The 12,174-nt window shown below is 43.5% G+C and overlaps 1 long non-coding RNA gene across 3 annotated transcripts in view; it reads left to right on the top strand.

The window, feature by feature from the left end:
* LOC120226487 overlaps positions 1–12,174 on the top strand; it is a 51,605-nt gene that overhangs the window by 7,456 nt on the left and 31,975 nt on the right. For 2 of the 3 annotated variants that reach the window (XR_005527027.1, XR_005527029.1), the window contains exons 5-6: positions 4,574–4,615; positions 10,944–11,051. This is a non-coding gene — a long non-coding RNA (uncharacterized LOC120226487). Of the gene's footprint in view, positions 1–3,600; positions 3,699–4,573; positions 4,616–10,943; positions 11,052–12,174 lie in introns of all 3 variants that reach the window. The other variant, XR_005527028.1, reaches the window with a different exon arrangement.

Below are 12,174 nucleotides of genomic sequence, written 5' to 3'. Positions count from 1 at the left end.
TATTCTGGATATAAAATGAATGTTGTTAAGTCTCCCTACTGATGACGATTGTGCAGAGCTTGGGTAATATGTAAGTTTGAGTTCAATCATTTGTAAACACAAATCTAGGACAGCACAAGAATTACATGATCAGGAGCACCTGGGTGGCTCAGTCAGTTAAGCGTCTGACTTCGGCTCAGGTCATGATCTCAACAGTTCGTGGGTTCGAGCCCTGCGTTGGGCTCGTGCTGACAGCTAGCTCAGAGCCTGGAGCCTGTTTCAGATTCTGTGTCTCCCTCTCTCTCTGACCCTCCCCTGCTCACACTGTCTCTCTCTCAGAAATAAATAAAACATTAAAATTAAAAAAAAAAAAGAATTACGTGATCAAGGTAGCTATCTATCGAATGACAGTATAAACACTTCTGTTGTTTTTAAGAAGCAAAAGGTTAAGTAGGATGTTACCAATGGAGAAATGTTAAAAAAAAAACAAAAAAAAAAAACAACTATAGAGCAATTGTAACGTTTGTGTACAGGGTCCTTTTTGAGAAAAAGAAGTGCAGTTCTTCATCTGATGAATATCCATTTCTGGTCTTGTGAGGAACATTAGCAGAGCCAATCTATAGGAAGTCATGTGGCCTTATGACCATTACCATAAGGGTAACTATTGCTCTTCTTAAAAAGGAACCACAGGGGCGCCTGGGTGGCTTAGTCGGTTGGGCGTCCGACTTTCGCTTAGGTCATGATCTCGCGGTTCGTGGGTTCGAGCCCCGCGTCGGGCTCTGTGCTGACTGCCAGCTCGGAGCCTGGAGCCTGTTTCAGTCTGTGACTCCCTCTCTCTTTGACCCTCCCCTGTTCACGCTGTCTCTCTCTCTCCTAGAAATAAATAAAACATTTTAAAAAACAAAAAAAGGAACCACAAAAATGGTGGAGTCCTTCCTAGTAATTCACATGATAGCAGGAAAATTATAATCTAAAAATGCAAATATTTTGTCAGTAATTTTTTATTTAAAACAATTTTTAATGTTTATTTATTTATTTTGAGAGAGTGTGTGTGTGAGTGCATGAGTGAGAAGGGGAGGGGCAAAGAGGGAGGGAGAGAGAGACTCCCAAGCAGACTCCATGCGGCCAGGGCAGAACCCAATGAGGGCCTCAAACTTATGAAACTGTGAGATCGTGACTTGAGCCAAAATCAAGAATTGGATGCTTAACTGACTGAATCACCCAAGTGCTCCTTGTCAATAATTTTTTTAAAATAGAAGCAACATGGTGCCATTTAAAAAAATTTTTTTTAAATTTATTTCTGAGAGAGAGAGAGACAGCGTGAGCAGCGGAGTCTTAGAGAGAGAGGGAGAAACAGAATCTGAAGCAGGCTCCAGGCTCTGAACTAGCTGTTAGCCCAGAGCCCGAAGTGGGGCTGGAACCCACAAACCATGAGATCATGACCTGAGTCAAAGCCAGACGCTCAATCGACTGAGCCACCCAGGTGCCCCTATTGTCAATAATTTTTGAAGTCCAAACATTTTTTTTGGTATTGAAACAGTTTGATTTACTGAATTTATTCTCTTTTATTTTTTATTGTTGTAAAAGTAATATTTTAAATATTTAAAGCAACAAAAAGTTAAGATTTTTAAAATGTTTTTGTGTTCTGTTCTTGTATTTGTTCATATGTATACTTATTTTTAGATGAATGTACAAAAAATTTGTATTTTTTCTTCATGTTTATCATAAAGATTTTCCAGGGTTACTTAATCTTTATAATTATAGTTTCCAATGGCTAGACAGCAATGGTAGAGTACATTTACCTCAATGTATGTAACTGTGGTAGACATTTAGACTGTCTCCAATGTTGTGCTAGATAGGAAACTTCAATAACCATCTCACAAATGACTAAAATTTGTTTAACATTCTCTAAGCTCAACTCCCCATGGGCTCCATACACTGACTTATCCACCATAAATTATTGTGAGACTAGGCCACATATGACTATTATCTCCCCATCAAAGTTGACTATTCCTATGCTCTTTTTCTTTGGTCCTGTGTTTTGACAAGAGCTTGAAAACAGCATGGATATACCTAGAGGGTATTATGCTAAGTGAAATAAGCCAAACATAGATGGACAAATATTGTATGCTTTCACTTACATGTGGAATTGAAAACAACAAATAAACAAAAATGACGAAGAGAGAAACAGACTCATAAATACAGAGAACAAACTGGTGGTTGCCAAAAGGGTGAAGGATGGGAGGAGGGGTGAAATGGGTGAAGGGGATTAAGAGGTGCAGACTTCCAGTTATAAAATTATTAAGTCATGAGAATGAAAAGTACAGCCTAGAAAATATAGTCAATAATATCACAATACTCTTAACATGGCGAGCATTTCATAATGTATATAGTTGTCAAATCACTACATTATACACTTTGAAAACTAATTTAGTGTTATATTGCAATTATACTTGAATTTTTAAAGCAGAGCCTTCATATACTAATTTAAGCTAAGATACCTGTACTAGTCAGCTTCTACTAGGCAAGTTACTCTAACAAGTAAGCCCCACATCTCAGGGACCTCCAATAACAAAAGTTCACTTTCACTTGTTTTACTTTTGATGAGGAAATAGATTTAGTCTCTCTTCTTTTTTAAAAAGGCAGAGAATGAATGTGCACTAAGAGAAAGAACATTGCTTATCTGATCCTCAAGGAAATGATCTTACCTAGTTTGTGTCTCAGGACTGTGTACAAAATAATTAAAGATACTGTTAGGGGGTTCAGACAAATGGGGTCACCTGCACTTTGTGTTCTTTGAGGAGCAAGAATAGCATGGCTATTCCTTCTTTCCTCTTTTTCCCTCCATACTGAGGTGACCTCAGGGGTCCAGCAGCCCTGGACATGCTCCAGATCCACTGTGGAATCCTACCCCAGGAGAGGATACTGGTATGAATGAGCTCAACTTGTATCAGTGGAATAATATGAGCTATCTAGGAGCCTACTTACAGCGTTTAATATTTTTTTCCATTTTCCCGGCTTATAATATAAATAAGAATACAATATAAAATAATGGGAAAATTTTGTCAAGAGTTAGATAAAGCTGGCATCACATACCACAATAACCAGGGGAATAGGAACTATTTTCATAGTTTACATATTACAGCAACACAAAGGTATTGAGGAATTACAACACAAAAACAATTTGAGGAATTACTTGAAAGACACCTATCACTGTGCAGATTTCTTGTCTGTCTCTTTCTTTTCTCCATTTGTTTTATGAGCTTCAGGGGGAAAAAAGAACAACAACAATACAGGTGCCTTTTCTTCTCTGTTGCCCCAGGCCTCATGGAAAAGCCTCTCATTGACTCTGTGGGACAGAAGAACCATATCTAGGTGCTTCCTCCCCAAGTGGAGGTGTTGATGAACAGCAGTGGATATGAGCAATCCTGTCTGCTGGGCTTGGTCTGCATGGTGTGACTAGGAGCTGGGGGGTTTGAGGCCCTAAGGGAGGGTGAGCACTGGGGGAAATGAGCTGAAGCTTCCAGACCTTGGCCAGTGCACTGAAGGAGGCTGAATGTAGTAGTGATGCTGTTGGGACTTTCCTGGGGAAAGACTGAACCTGACATCTCTTTTCTCTAGTTTGTAGGTCATAGACTTGCACAGCATTTGCACACCATGAATCATTTAGGCAACTGAAGAGAAGATAGCCATCACAAACCACATGCTTCGAAAACAAGGTGGGGTGAGTCACCTGGGTGACTCATTTGGTTAAGTGTCTGGCTTTGGCTCAGGTCCTGATCTCATGGTTCATGAGTTTGAGCCCTGCATTGGGCTCTATGCTGACAACTCAAAGCCTGAAGCCTGCTTTGGATTCTGTGTCTTCTTCTCTCTCTACCCCTCTCCCACTCACACTATGTGTCTCTCTCTCTATCAAAAATACACATTTTAAAAAATTAAACAAAAACAACAAGGTATCCAGTCACAAGATTTCCTTATAGTCTAAGATATTTTAATAAATTAGAATGTGTTAAATATAGATGCCTTCCATATCTAAACACAGGGAATAAAAGGAACCTGGGTCTCCCAACTGTCCTTGCTGGCCAGGGATAGGTAGGCAACAGCTTCTACAGTCTCTCAAAATGTATTTCAAACCATCCTTGGATTCCTGTGTCAAGTGCAACATCTTTATGATTTCATCTGCGGTTTCGTACTGTGAATTTAATTTGCCAATGTTTTATTTGAGATCTGTGCTTTCATAAATGTGACTGGGTTGTAAATGTTTTGCACTGTACTCACCTAGGAAGCCACTGGGGTCTGGTGACTTTTGGGTGGTGACTTTTGATTTCTAGATCAGTTTCTTTAATGGCTATATGATCACTTGGGTTTTCTATTTCTTTTTTGAATAAAATTTTAATTCATATTTACATTTAATTTAGATGTATATATAACTTTATATTTTTATGGAAAGTTGGCCATTTCTTCCAAGCTTTTCAAGTTGAAATTACAAAAGTATGAAAAGTATTCATAGATTCTTACTGGAATTTTAAAAATCTTTATGGTATCCACTTTTGTGTTAATAATATTGTAATTTTGGTTTTTTCTCTTTGTTTAGATGAGTCTGGCTGGATGTTTGTCCTACTTAGTATTTTCAAAGGTAAGCTTTGGGTTTTTTTTGATCTCTATTATATATTTGTTTCCTATTTCATCAATTCCTGCTCTTATCTTTTTATTTCATTTTATTAAAAAGATTTTTAATATTTATTTATTTTTGAGAGAGAGAGAGAAAAATAAGAGAGAGAGAAAGAGTGCGAGTGGGGAGGGGCAGAGAGATGTAGACACAGAATCTGAAGCAGCCTCCAGGCTCTGAGCTCTCAGCACAGAGCCCAATGCGGGACTTGAACCCACCAACCATGAGATCATCACTTGAACCAAAGTCAGATGCTTAACCAACTAAGCCACCCAGGTGCCCCTCCTACTCTTATCTTATGACATCTTTAGGTTTACTTTATTGTTCTTCAAGCATTTGAATTGAGCAATTAGTCCACTGACATGGATTCATTTTTTTTAAAAAATTTTAATACCTACTTGAAGGCAAAAAATATTCCTTTATGTATCACTTTTAATACACATTGAAGTACTTTCACTTCCATCCTAAATACTTTATAATTCTAATTAAGACTTCTCTTACCCTGGAGTTATAGAAGAATACCATTTTAGTGTTTCAAATATATTTATTTAAATAACCTTTAAATGTGGATTTCTAAAATAGCTGCCAATTTGTCAGAAAAAATTCTCTGCCATTTATGAACATTTCTTTTTAGCCTAGTGTGTGTGTGTGTGTGTGTGTGTGTGTGTGTGTTGTGTTTCCAAATCTTTGATGTGTACTTGAAAAGAATTTCTTCCTTGGGTAAATGATATTTATATTTACTTATAATATTAGACCCAGCTCTTAAATTTTATTGCTAATTCATATATAAATAGCCTACTTAACTTCTCTTGACTTATTTATTAATTTCCCAGACACACATGCCATATATCCTGCTAAAATTACAAATTTGTCCATTTCTCTTCGTAATTTGGAACACTTCTGCTTTTTAAAAATTTTTTAATATTTATTTTTATTTTTGAGAGAGATATAGAGTGTGAGCAGGAGAGTGGCAGAGAGAGAGGGAGACACAGAATCTGAAGCAGGCTCCAGGCTCTGAGCTGTCGGCACAGAGTCTGATGCGGGGCTCGAACTCATGAATTGCGAGATCATGACCTGAGCTGAAGTCGGATGCTCGGCTGACTGAGCCATCCAAGTGCCCCTGAACACTTTTGATTTTGAGGAGGGCAGCTCTGTTGGTTCGTGATTGCTGTATCTTTTTGATGGATCATACTTTATATTTTACAGATATGTATGCTGTCATTGTCAGAAATGACTTATCTTTCAAACATTGTATTTCAATTTCAGTGTTGTCTCAGAGCCTGGATGAGAAGGTCAACCCCATTTATTCATGACATTTAGCAGAAGAGGGGCAGCATTTGCTTTAGGCCACACTTGGCCCTGAAAATGTTTTCCCAGAGCGTCCCAGGCAGCAGAGTTTGAGGCAGGTGCTGTCACTGAATGACTTCACTCTTTTTTTTTTTAATTTAAAAAGTTTTTAATGTTTATTCACTTTTGAGAGAGAAAGAGTCAGAGTGTGAGTGGGGAAAGGGCAGAAAGAGGGGGAGACACAGAATCCAAAACAGGCTCCAGGCCCTGAGCTGTCAGCACAGAGCCTGTCGTGGGGTTCGAACCCACAGACCATGAGATCATGACCTGAGCTGAAGTCGGACACTTAACCAACTGAGCCACCCAGGCGCCCCATGAATGACCTCACTCTTGACATGCATATGTCTCACTATAAATGCGGAGGCTCCAATAGGTTTCTGAAACAAATCAAACATTGAGCTGTTGGCGACCCCACGCCCTTCCAGGATCAGAGCAGCCACACCGTGAGGACCGGCTCCTCACAGGCCCACAGCTTGGTTGCTCCTCACAACCACCATTGGTGGAACCAGAAAATATCAGGTTTGGTTTCCCTTGCCAATCCCTCCAACCAGTGCTACTATGATCATGCTGGCCTGGTGACGCAGGGATCATTTTCTTGGGAGCTGATAAGATTCATTTTGTGAGCCCATCTCCTTCACTCCAGGGAAAAAGGAAACCAAGTCGGCTGGAGACTGATTTGGTGCCAGCTGCTGTGTTTGCTAGAGCAGGGACTGGGACAGAGGTCCCGTGGGGGCACTGCAAGTCCAGTGGGGAATGGCCTGGGATTTGTTACTTCCAGTACTGACATGTGGAACATCTCTCAACTGATCTGTGACCACTCAGCAAGCATCTTGGAGAGCTGGTTCTGATGGAAACAAGGACACCACCAAGCATAATGCAGATGGAGCATCTTCAAATGAAATAATGATTTTATTTTTCCTACAAAAAAATAAAAAGTTTATTTTTATAAGGTATACTTCAGGCCAAAAAAAAAAAAAAAAAAGGAGTGGAAGCAGATACTTCTTGAGTGTACTTGATTTTGGTATCATGCTGCCTTGCACAGGGTTCTTCTTTTTTATTTATTTTTAATTTTTTTAACATTTATTTCTTTTTGAGAGACAGAGACAGAGGACGACTGCGGGAGGGGCAGAGAGAGAGAAACAGAGAGAACAGGAGAGGGGTAGAGAGAGAGGGAGACACAGAATCTGAAGCAGGCTCCAGGTTCTGAGCAGAGCCTGACACGGGGCTTGAACCCATGAACCATGAGATCATGACCTGTGCCAAAGTCAGACACTTAACCAATTGAGGAGCCACCCAGGCACCCCACACTGGATTCTTCTAAGAGCAGACCCTGAGAGAAGTTTTTAAGTCCAGGATTCATTTGGGCAGGGTAGGAAATGCCAGGAGTGTGGGCGTGATAATTAAGGAAGGGAGGCAACCAAGAGGGTAAATACTAGCAAGCCAGTAACCACAGTGCACGACTGGAGCATAATCCCAGGAAAATGGAGAAAAATCTAGGGACGTGGTATGAAATTCACATCTTCTGTCCATCTGAGGGAAAGACTGTGGACTAAGAGCAGCCTATGGAGGGAGGCTGGGGTGTTCATTGTTCGGCACCGGGGGCCTGGTGCACATATGCTCTCGTGTCCAGAATAAAGCCCTTGGGCACAGAGAAGCAGGTACCTGTCCCTGGAAGTGAGCTGGAAGTGTGCTGAGTGCAGCCAAAGGGCCTGAGGGCTCTGCTCCTGGTGATCTGGGCCCAGGCTCAGGAGACCTGCAGAAACACCCTGTGATGGACACAACAGGCACTTGAGGATTGTTTCCATATCTCTTTTCTTCTCTGAAGAAGTGTCTCTCTAAAGGCTGGGTTTCTGTGCCCTGGTATAGGGCCACCTTTATTAACTTCTGCCCAGTCCACATTACCAGGGACCGGTCTGCCCACCCTCTGTGCTTCCTATGCAAGACCCACAGATGAATGTACTGCAGACCTTGTGGACAGAAGATGAGGGTCTAGTGCAAGGTCAGGGGGACAAGGAGGCAGCTACAGAGCAGAGTTTCCACTGAGGATGCACAACATTGAGGGGACAGCCGAGCAGGGAAGCCAGAGCCATAAAAACAGGCATTCTAGTGGTGGGAATGGCGTGAACAACAACAGCAACAAAAAAAAGACAGGGGAATTATATGCCCTTTGCCCAGAGCATACAGAGAGGCACCAGGGGTGGTCTGCAGCAGAGGGAGACCGTGCCCAGGAACATGGCCAGGCCTCGTTGCTGAAGGGTCGTGGGCAAACTTACATGTGAGAAAGATTATTCAGGGCTGCAGTGTGCAGATAGAGTGGAGGCGCAAGGCCATCCTATCCAGTCAGGTCACGACTCCTGATGCCTGGAGTGTGTGGGTGGGGGAGCCTCACCGATCTCTCTAGTCTTGGCTGAAGTCTAAACTTTGCAAACACGCTCCCTGGAGCGTGCCTAGGTCCAAAGGCTGGTACTCCAGCCTGAGCCCTAGAGCTTAGAGCCTCCACTCTGGTTGTTCTTAGTCGGCCCTTCTCACGGCGGGGAGGGGGTTCTAATGCCCCTGAGATGTGCCCACACAGAGCCTGTACCCCATCCTCTAGACCATGGCTCTGGTCCCCAGGGCTGGAAGTCCCTTGCTCACAGACCTCTGAGTCGGCTTCTTCCCCACACAGCCAGCCCCAGGCCTGCTAGCTGGCCCCAAAGGCAGGGGCTGTTCACAGGCCAGGGTGCCCACAGACGTGCGTGCACTTCCCCCGGGGGTGGGGGGTAAGACGGAAGGAGGTGGGAGGAAGAGATGAAAACAGGCCTCCATTGTACCCTTGCCCAAGCCTTGCCCACGGGAAGGGTGGGCTTGCCTCAGGGCTGGGGGGCAGGAGCCTGTGAGTACCTGGGTTCCAGCCCCACTTGCCTGTTCCCAACCATTGCTGTACCGCTTTGCACCTGTTTTATCCGCAGGCTTTGGGCTAAGACACAGTCTGAATAACCACTCCGAGGCGGGACAAAATGCATTTGCAAAACCACTGGCCTAAATAAACTTCCCTGGCTTTTCTAAGTAGAAAATCCAATTTGAAAAGGTTTAGCAAGAGCTGAATCGGAAATGTCATCAAAGCATCTGCCACCCCTGCATTTCTCCAGCCACGGCTGGATCTTTATCAACAAAGTGAGGCTTTGTCTCCTCCACATTTCTGAAACATTTTGAGAAGCTTTTGATCTCGTGGTCGCCACCTCTCACTCCGATTTCTTGTCCCCTTGAATTCCCGATGGCTTTCACAGTTTGTCTTCTGTGGTGATTCTCTCTCTGGTTTTTTGGTTTTCTTCCTCCGTGTTGACTTCAAGTTGGGACAAAGCCCTTTTTCCTTCTAGTCCCCAGGCAACTGCAATCCAGGCTTCTGTGTGGGTGGAGATCGGGGTGACATGAGGGCACAGCAAGCCAGAGGCAGATGCAGGTGTTCTTTGGCCACTGGACCACCCCAGAGGGGATTACGCCTTCTCTGGCATCCTCTTCAGGGTCTTGACTGTTGCCACAACGCTCAGAGCCCCATTCTGCCCCAAACTCCTCACATCTCCTGCCTTCTTCCTATTTGCTAGTTTCTTTCTTGTCTTTTTATAAGTTTTATTTAGTTTGAGAGATAGAGAGCAAACGGGGGAGGGGAGAGAGAGGAGAGAGAGAATCCCAGACAGGCTCTGCACTGTTGGCAGAGTCTGATACAGGGCTCATTCCCACTAACCTTGATCTTGACCTGAGCCGAAGTTAGGAGTTGGACACTTAACTTACTGAGCCACGCAGGCACCCTTCTTTTTTGTATTTTTAATTCTTTAGAACAAACCAGCTGTATTTTACCTTAAACACAATGGCGGCTCCTCTCTGAGAATTGCATTGGCTTATCCCTGGAACATGATGTGTAGATTTCTCCACATAATATTTCTTTCTGTTTGTGGGGCCTTAGGCTTCATGCTGGCCACTGGGCTGGTTAATCCCCCAGTGCCCATCACCCTCTCCTGATGCTGGCATCCCCTGCCAATCCTCCTTCTTTGCCCAATCCACCATCTGGAGAGGCCCATTCCTTAGCATCGATTTGCTCCAGGGACCTGGAGTTTATAAGTCGAGCCCTTTCTCTTCTGCTTAGAAAAAGTAATTAAAAACTAAACCTGGTTATATATATGTAGAATGGAATATTATTCAGCCATAAAAAGAAGTAAATCCTGTCATTTGTCAACATGGACAGACTTTGAGGACATTATGCTCAAGTGACATAAGTCAGGCAGAGAAAGACAAATACTGTATGATCTCACTCATATGAGGAATCTAAACAACAACAATAACAACAGCAACACCAGACTCAGAAAGAGAGATCAGAGGTGTGGTTGCCAGAGGCAGGGATGTAGGGCTGGGAAAGGGGAGAGGGGGTCAGAAGGTCCCAACTTGCAGTCATAAGATAAGTAAGTCCTGGGGATGTAATAGAGCCCATGATGACCATAGTTAGCACTGCTGTGCGATATATTTCAAAGTTGCAAAGAGAATAGATCCAAGCATGACAAAGAGAAAAACTGTGTTTTTGGTAACTACATGAAAAGACAGATTAAATTTATTGTTAATTATTTTGCAGTCTCCATAGATCAAGTAAGATCCCGTACACCTTAAACTTATATAGTGCTATAAATTATATCTCAATGAAATTGAAAAACAAAGTGAAACCTAAGGTTGAAGACCATTTTTTGGAGCCCAAGGCAATGTATCTAGAAGGGTCCAGAATGAGGATGGGGCCAGGTGGCTTCAAAGCCTTCCAGGTAAATTTCAGCCCTTACCAGAATCTCAGCAGGAAAGGTACCTAGAAGGAATCGCCAATCTGCTGTACAAATGCTAGAACAGCTCCAGTTCTTCTTTTTGCCTTTTCTGAAATCTCTCCTACCTTTCATCTGTTCCTTACAACCTCTCTGTTCCTTCTTCCTTCCAGGGAAAGCTGTCTCCTGTACTTGCTCATGCTCATTCACAGTGACACACATTTACTGTGTGTGCATCCTAAGTGTTACCGACAGCCATCCTGCGTGTGAGCACCAGGCGCGTGAGTCCCCATTCTCTGTAGCTCATCCTTAGAACCCCTGGAGCCACCCTGTTCGTCACCATAGTGCTGGCCCGAGGGATAGTCCTGTCCCCAGGGAGCTCTGCCATTGCATCCTGAGCCTGAGCACCAGGCAGCCTCTGGGGTCTTGGCAAAACGCGCTCCTCATAAGCCCCTGAGTTGCTGATTCGTCCTTCCCTCCTGGGAACTTGTTTGCTTCAACACAGCACAGGAAGCCACAAAAGCATGGAGCCAGGGGTGGGGAGAGAGGGGGGCAGGGTATTCTCTGGGTCACTGAGTGAACCCAAAAGGCCAGCGGGGAGACTGGTGACACCCACATCACTCCCACGTCAGAGCCCTCCGAGCTTGGCTCTTATGCCCTGGCTCTGATGACTACAAGTCTGCTTTCTCCCCAGGCTCTGCTTCCCACACAGCTCCCAGAATTGGTAGCTGGAGCTCTCCTTTGCTTCCTGTGCCTAATCATTGGCTCTGGGAACATGCCTGAGGCCGTGTCCTTGGACTAACATTCCACTCTGTTCTTTCCTTGTTCCCTTTGACCCCCTTTCCAAGACCATTTCGATGCTACCCTAACTGATTATTCTGGCTCCCAGATTTCTCCTCCCCAGTCTGTCAGTGGTAAACATCCCACTGACCAGTGATTCTTCGTAGTACACACCTCATCATAGACTTGTATCTAGAAGGTGTTTCAAAACAGAACGAAACTAGACATTTTGAACCTACCTTTCTCTGGCTCAGAAATTTTCAATGTCTTCCCCTAGTCAATCAAAGACCCTATAAATCAAACAGACCTCCAGCAATATGATTTCAATGTAACTTTCTCTCTCTGGGAAGCTTTGTTGTAGTTAACTTGGTGGTAGAACATTTTGTTGCAGAAAACTGGACGTGGAAAGCATCTAGAACAGTGCCTGACCTGAGTAACAGCCAACTAAGTGTTAGCACAGGTCCACAATCCCTTGTATGAAAGCCCCAGGGCCCAGTGTGTTTCAGAATTCAGAATTTTCACATTTTGGAGAAGAAACATGGTGAATATGCCATATATTAAATAAATCTTAGGACAGGGTCTGGGGCTGCCCCCCCATACTCGAAAATGTTAATATATCTACAG

The sequence above is a fragment of the Hyaena hyaena genome, unplaced genomic scaffold (genome assembly GCF_003009895.1).
Source record: "Hyaena hyaena isolate Hyena2069 unplaced genomic scaffold, ASM300989v1 scaffold_1699, whole genome shotgun sequence".
NCBI lineage: Eukaryota > Metazoa > Chordata > Mammalia > Carnivora > Hyaenidae > Hyaena > Hyaena hyaena.
This window is presented reverse-complemented; position numbering and strand designations above follow the sequence as displayed.